The 6,000-nt window shown below is 48.8% G+C and overlaps 1 protein-coding gene across 2 annotated transcripts in view; it reads left to right on the top strand.

Moving 5' to 3' along the window:
* The first annotated feature begins 1,340 nt into the window (after positions 1 to 1,340).
* The window catches only part of SCRN1 (secernin 1), an 85,371-nt gene continuing 80,711 nt past the window's right edge, over positions 1,341 to 6,000 (top strand). Inside the window, exon 1 of one of the 2 annotated variants that reach the window (XM_064290108.1) lies at positions 1,341 to 1,461. The gene's annotated coding sequence lies outside the window, so the exon portion shown is untranslated. The remainder of the gene's footprint in view (positions 1,462 to 6,000) is intronic. The other variant, XM_003407033.4, reaches the window with a different exon arrangement.

The following is a 6,000-nucleotide window of genomic DNA, read 5'->3' as shown; positions in this document are numbered from 1 at the left end:
TAGATCCGGGTCAGGGCCCAGAAACAAACCCTCTAGAAGTTTCTAATACTGATTATTTAAACTCATTGGACTACAGGCTCCTCCACTGGACTAAATGAATAATAAAGTCCCTTCGTGCTCTAGGAGTCTATGAACCAACTCTCTATTCTAGAGTATCTGCACTGATTCCCTTGGTCCTCTCCCACTATTCATTCACTCAGGTGGCAAATGACAAGCACAGGAGCACCACTGGGAAGACCTGGGAAAAAGTCTCCTGCCCTCCCCTGCATCTGGTCACCCAGTTCTCCATGCTGGCATCTATCATTGCCAGTTTCTTATGCATCCTTCTAAATATATCCTATGCATTTGTAAATATAAATACAGGCATGTAGTTTTTCTTCCTACAAATGAAAATTGTTATTTTGAGAGACTTTGCCAAATTTCTCTCTACGGCCGTTATAAAATCTTTTGATATTTACCAGTGGGACAGGTGGGGGAAAATGCTATCTTGTATGTAAGATTTCCAGTTAAGTGAGCTTGAATATCTTTTCATGTCCCTGACGGCTATTATTTTTCTGTAAACTATGTCTTCATAGCCTTTGAGATAGTTTTACTAATTTATAAAAGCTAGAGTCTGTGTTTTGGCAACAGTGGGAAGGTTGTGTCCTGACCAATGACCTTGACTCCGGCATCAACATACACACGTATGTAGATTTATTAACCTAGGCGTGGAATCTCGGCTTTGCTACTCATTGTGTGACTTTGGGTGAGTTACTTAACCTTTTTGAGCCTCAATTTCCTGCCCTAAAAATTGGGGATAATAAAAACCAAGGCACCCGGCATAAGGTCTGGCATATCAACACGGTCTATATAGGCAGGCACCTCTAAAACCAGGGAGACCGCGTGAACATATGAGTCAACAGGCTCAGGACACGTCCGTGGGGAGAACCTGGGGAAATCTCGCTTATGCGCGGAGGCCCAGACATCGCAACCGAAGGCAGTGTCCGGGAGGGGCCCCCGGAGGAAGCGGAGCCTGACTCCTTGAAGACCAGCTTCTCCCTTTGGAGAGAGCCACAGCCTGGGTCGTGACCAAGAAATAAAAAAGAGGGCGCCACTTTCTGTGGCGAGACCCGCCCTATCGGCCGATCCTCCCGCTCGCAGGCGCCCTCCCCTCCCAGGCCGAGCGTGGCGCTGCGGACCCACAGTGGCCCAGACGCGGCGGGTAGGGAGCTGCCCCGAGCCGGGGTGGGGAGGAAGGGAGGGGTGGGCCCGCGGTCACGTGAGCCGGGCCAGCTGTTAGCGGGGGGTGGCAGGGCGCGGGCGCCCAGAGTCTAGGGTGGGGGAAGCGCCGGCGGCCGCCTCCGCCACTGCAGCTGCAGCTTCGGATGCGGCCGCAGTGATCGCGGCAGCGGCAGCACACGCACCCTCGGCGGCCGCAGCATCCGCACCGCAGAGCCGAGCCCGGAGCCCGCCGCCCGGCAGGTGAGACGCAGGCCCCGACTCAGGAGCGCAGGGCGTTTGCAGCCACCGCTGCCGCTGCGGCTTTGCTCCCCCTTCCCCCATGGCGGTCTCCCATTCCTTGTCGCCTTCCGCTTTCCCTCCAACCCTGCGGGTAGCACTCCTCAGGGCCGAATCCCCGAGGGTGCTGGCTGGGGCGGCCTGGGGCCTCCGGGGGCTCAGGGGAGAGGAAGCTTCGGGATGCTAGGGTGGGGTGATGGGGGGGAGGGCTGGCTCCGGGAGCACCAGAGAGGGTCGCCCCACCCGGGGCGCGGGCACTGCCGCCAGGTTCGAACCTGGCCCCCGCCCTCCACACCCCAGCCCCATCTCCTAGAACTCCTAGAAAACCCCAAGCCGCTTTTCCTGGCAGCCAAGTTGCTGCCTGGCTGGGGCGTGTGCCTGGGGGCTGGCTACCCGCTACCCCTCGGGCCACTCTCCACCTCGCCGGCTCCCGGGGTCCAGGGCTCGCTCCGGCGCAGCGCGGTGACCCGGTCTGGCACCCTCCCCGGAGGTAACGCACCTGTCGCGGGCGCTCGCCGCGAATATGGCTGCCGGTGGCCCGGCTCTGCCCCCGGCGTTCACCCTGTCTGCGACCGCCGAATCGGGCCCCGGGCCTGCCTTTTCCTGCGCGGCGAACGCGCAGGCTGTTGCTCGGGTTTACACGGACAGCGGGACTTGACCCATCTCCTGCGTGCCGCACCTGGGGCAGTTCTTCGCGGGGCCAGGGCTTGTGACCGCGATGGCGCCACGGCACTTGTAGGTAAAAGGCGTTCGTGTACTTCTGAAATGACTGCCCACCTCGGTTTCTCTTTGCCTGCTCCGTTCGCTTGGCTGTCGGGGCGCCGATTATTTGGCGACATCACTTATGAGATCTGAGAAGAATGTGGTCTGCAAAACATGAGAGACGCTTGAACTTTAGAAAATTGCGAAGAACTGGGGCTTAGGGATAAAAATGTCTATTAACTCATGTGCGTCTTATGAAGATGTCATTTGCCCTGACTCAAAGTTGACTTGGTAGGGTTCTGTTAAATAATATGGCCTTTCTGGATTTTCTCTTTAATTCTAGTTTGTAGTGTCTTGAATAACCCTTGTGTCCAGTTTTCTGGTGGTGGTGGTTGTGTCTGTGTGTTTGGGGGAGGGGGGAGACTGTATTCCAAGCCTGGCTAGAAGATGCATCAGTCGCAGAGGAGACCTGTGTTAATTCAAAATGGCAGCATGAAAAATCAGGCTGGGAGGAAGCAGCACAGACTACAACCAACATCAGCTGCCCCCTGACTTAAGCCTTGGTGAGAGGATCAGCTGGAGAGTAAGGTTCTCCTGGGCATTGGAAACCCTGGTGGCATAGTGATTAAGTACTATGGCTGCTAACCAAAAGGTCAGCAGTTTGAATCCACCAGGTGCTCCTTGGAAACTCTATGGGGGACAGTTCTCTCTCCTATAGCGTCACTATAAGTCAGAGTCGACTCAATGGCATTGGGTTTGGTTTTATTGGTTTTGGGCATTGCTGCAGCCAGCACTGAGGGTAGAGGGTGATTCTTGTAGCAGGCTAGATTTTAGGGTGCTGCTGTAATTATTTCCTCTAACTTATCAAAAGCTGGTGCAAAGACCTCTGGGATTTTGATCTAATTTTCCACAGGCTCAACCAGAGTCAATTTATGTGACTGCTGTACTCTGTTTGATGCATAACTTCAGTGTTGTTTTGTATCTACAAGTGGCTCTTAAAAGAGATGAGTGTATAGTGTAAATATCCAAAAAGAGTACACATACCAAATACCAGGTTCTCAGAGCAAGTTTCATTGGAATAACTGAATTAGCACCATGAGCAAGCACCCAGGCACCAGAGAACGGCAAATTCTTGAAAGGTGACTCATTCAGGGATTTTTTTTTTTTTTTTTTTTAACAGCATTTCTTTCCTTTTTCTCTACTGTGTGGCCAGCCATCTTCTCATTTAGGAAAGAGGGGACGAATGCTTTGGGAATAATGGAATCAAGGAAGATTAACACAGAGGTCAGGAGTGACAGCTGGAAGCAGCCTGAGAGAGCATTGCTGTCACCCTCATTTTTTACAGCCTGGGAGGCTGAAGCCAGTGGGGTGAAACGACTGCCCAAGGTCATAGATCAGCGGGCTGGTAACTGGCAGTGAGGACTGAAATCTAGTTCAGGGTTCCACTTGCCACCTTTCAGAGCTTGAGAGGAAAAGGCAAACCTGTCATTATTAGAATGGCAAACACTTTGAGCAACATGGAACCAAACATGAATTAAAAAATCTATTGGTAGTTCAAATCAGTGACTACATCGTAGTTTTCTAATTCAAGCCCATTTAACTGCTTAAGTTGTGGCCACCTGATCACATTCCTCAGTGACTAGAAACCTGTTGTCATGGAGCTGATTCTGACTGGTAACAACCCCATGTGTAGAACTGTGCTCCACTGAGTTTTCAGTGGCTGGTTTTTCAGAAGTAGATCACCAGGCTTTTCTTCTGAGGTGCCTCTGGGTAGGTTCAAACTGCCAGCCTTTTGGTTAGTAGTCCAGTGTTTAACAGTTTGCGCCACCCAGGGACCCAGTGACTAGACTGCTCCTATATTTAAGAAAGAAAACCGTAATTTTAGACAAAATCTTTGAGGCAAGAATTGCATTCTTTGACTAAAAGAAAAAAAAGTTGCTTGTACTTGTGGGAACCTATTAGGAGAGTTACTTTGATTTTCAGTAAACCAAAAAGGGACATATACTTGTTGTAGACAAGTCGATTCTGACTCAGAGTGACCCTACAGGACAGATTAGAACTGCCCTTATAGGGTTTCCAGGGAGTGGTTGGAGGATTTGAACTGCTGACTTTTAGTTTAGCAGCTAAGCCCTTAACCACTGAGCAACCAGTGTTCCAAAGGGACATGTAATAGCTTTTTAAATGTATCTGATTTTAAGTAAAAGTAAATAACAAGCCTAATTTTAAAATAGCTTTGAAGCAGCACTGAAGACAGGATTCTTTTGTAATTCGAGTTCTTCTCTGAGTCACAGTCCAGTAATCCCAGAACTACTAAAACCCGCCAAAACCAAACCTGTTGCCATTGAGTCAATTTAGACTCATAGGAACCCTGTAGGACAGAGTAGAACTGCCCTATAGGGTTTCCAAGGAGTGGCTGGTGGATTCAAACTGCTGACCTTTTGGTTAGCAGCCAGGCTGTTAACCACTACGCCATCAGGGCTCCCCAGAGCCACTAAAGCAGAACTAAAATTTGTGCTTGGGTTAGTGTGTATGCAGAGGTGGTGAAGGTATGAAAAATATTTCTTCTGGGTGGTCTGTGCCTTCACAGCCCACAATCCACAGAGGGAGAAGGTGGATGGAACACAGGAACAGGGAGACTATTTCGAGAGTTGAGTAGGTAGGAGCTAGGTGTGGGTAGATGGATAGGTGTGTTGGAGTAAAGACAGATACTGATGGGATATGTGCTAGTCTTAAAAACATAACTTGTATTAGAGCATGAATGTGAAGACATACATCAAAGATATTTAAAATAACTTTTAATATAAGAACCTCACAATTTACATTCATTGTAGGATAAAAAATACTGATAAGCGGAAGTTATTTTAAAAAAATCACCCAGAATTCCCCCGCCCCCATACCGCCCTCCAGCAATAATCAGTCAGTATGAAAATTTGAGATTGTTTTCAGTGAAGTGAGCATCTAGGTCTGTGCTAAGTCCCTGGGTGTTGGAAACACTTAAGCGCTAGACTACTAGCCAAAAGGTTGGAGGTTCGAACCCACCAGAGGTGCTTCTGACAGCCCTAGTGATCTGCTTCGGAAATGTCACAACCTTGAAAACCGTTTGGAGCAGTCCTACTGTGCACACATGGAGTCTCCATGAGTCAAAATTGACTCGATGGCAACTAATAGCAGCCACGTGTGGCTATTCAGCACTTGAAAAATGACTGTTCTGAATTGAGATGTGCTGCAAGTATAAAACGCACACCAAATTTTGAGAATTTAATATGAAAAAGAATGAAAAATTTTTCATTAATAATTTTTATGTTGATTATATTTGAAACAAAATTTTGGATATATGGGGTTAAATAAGAAGCCCTATATTGGTGCAGTGGTTAAACAGCTCAGCTGCTAACCAAAAGGCCAGCGGTTCAAACCCACCAGCTGCTCAGTGGGAGAAATGTGCCAGTCTGCTTCCATAAAGATTACAGCCTCGGAAAGCCTATGAGGCAGTCCTACTCTGTCCTGTAGGGTTGCTATGAGTCAGAATCGACTTGACAGCAATGGGTTGGGTTTGGGTTAAATGAAATATATTATCAAAAATAGCTTCTCCAATTTCTTTTTAGCTTCTTAAATGTGGCTACTAGAAAATGTAAAATTACGTATGTGGCTTGCGTTTGTCTTGCATTATGTTTCTCTTGGACATCACTGGTCTGGGTCCTTGAGAAGAAGTGAAGGTTGGTTGAGGTGTGTGATGCTGTTTGGAAAACTGAGCATGTAAGGAGAGAGAAGCTTGAAAGCAAACTGGAGGTGGGATAGGATGGA

Source organism: Loxodonta africana, chromosome 8, assembly GCF_030014295.1.
Source record: "Loxodonta africana isolate mLoxAfr1 chromosome 8, mLoxAfr1.hap2, whole genome shotgun sequence".
NCBI classification, from domain to species: domain Eukaryota; kingdom Metazoa; phylum Chordata; class Mammalia; order Proboscidea; family Elephantidae; genus Loxodonta; species Loxodonta africana.
Note: the sequence above shows the minus strand (reverse complement) of the source record. Positions and strands in the feature narration are given on the sequence as shown.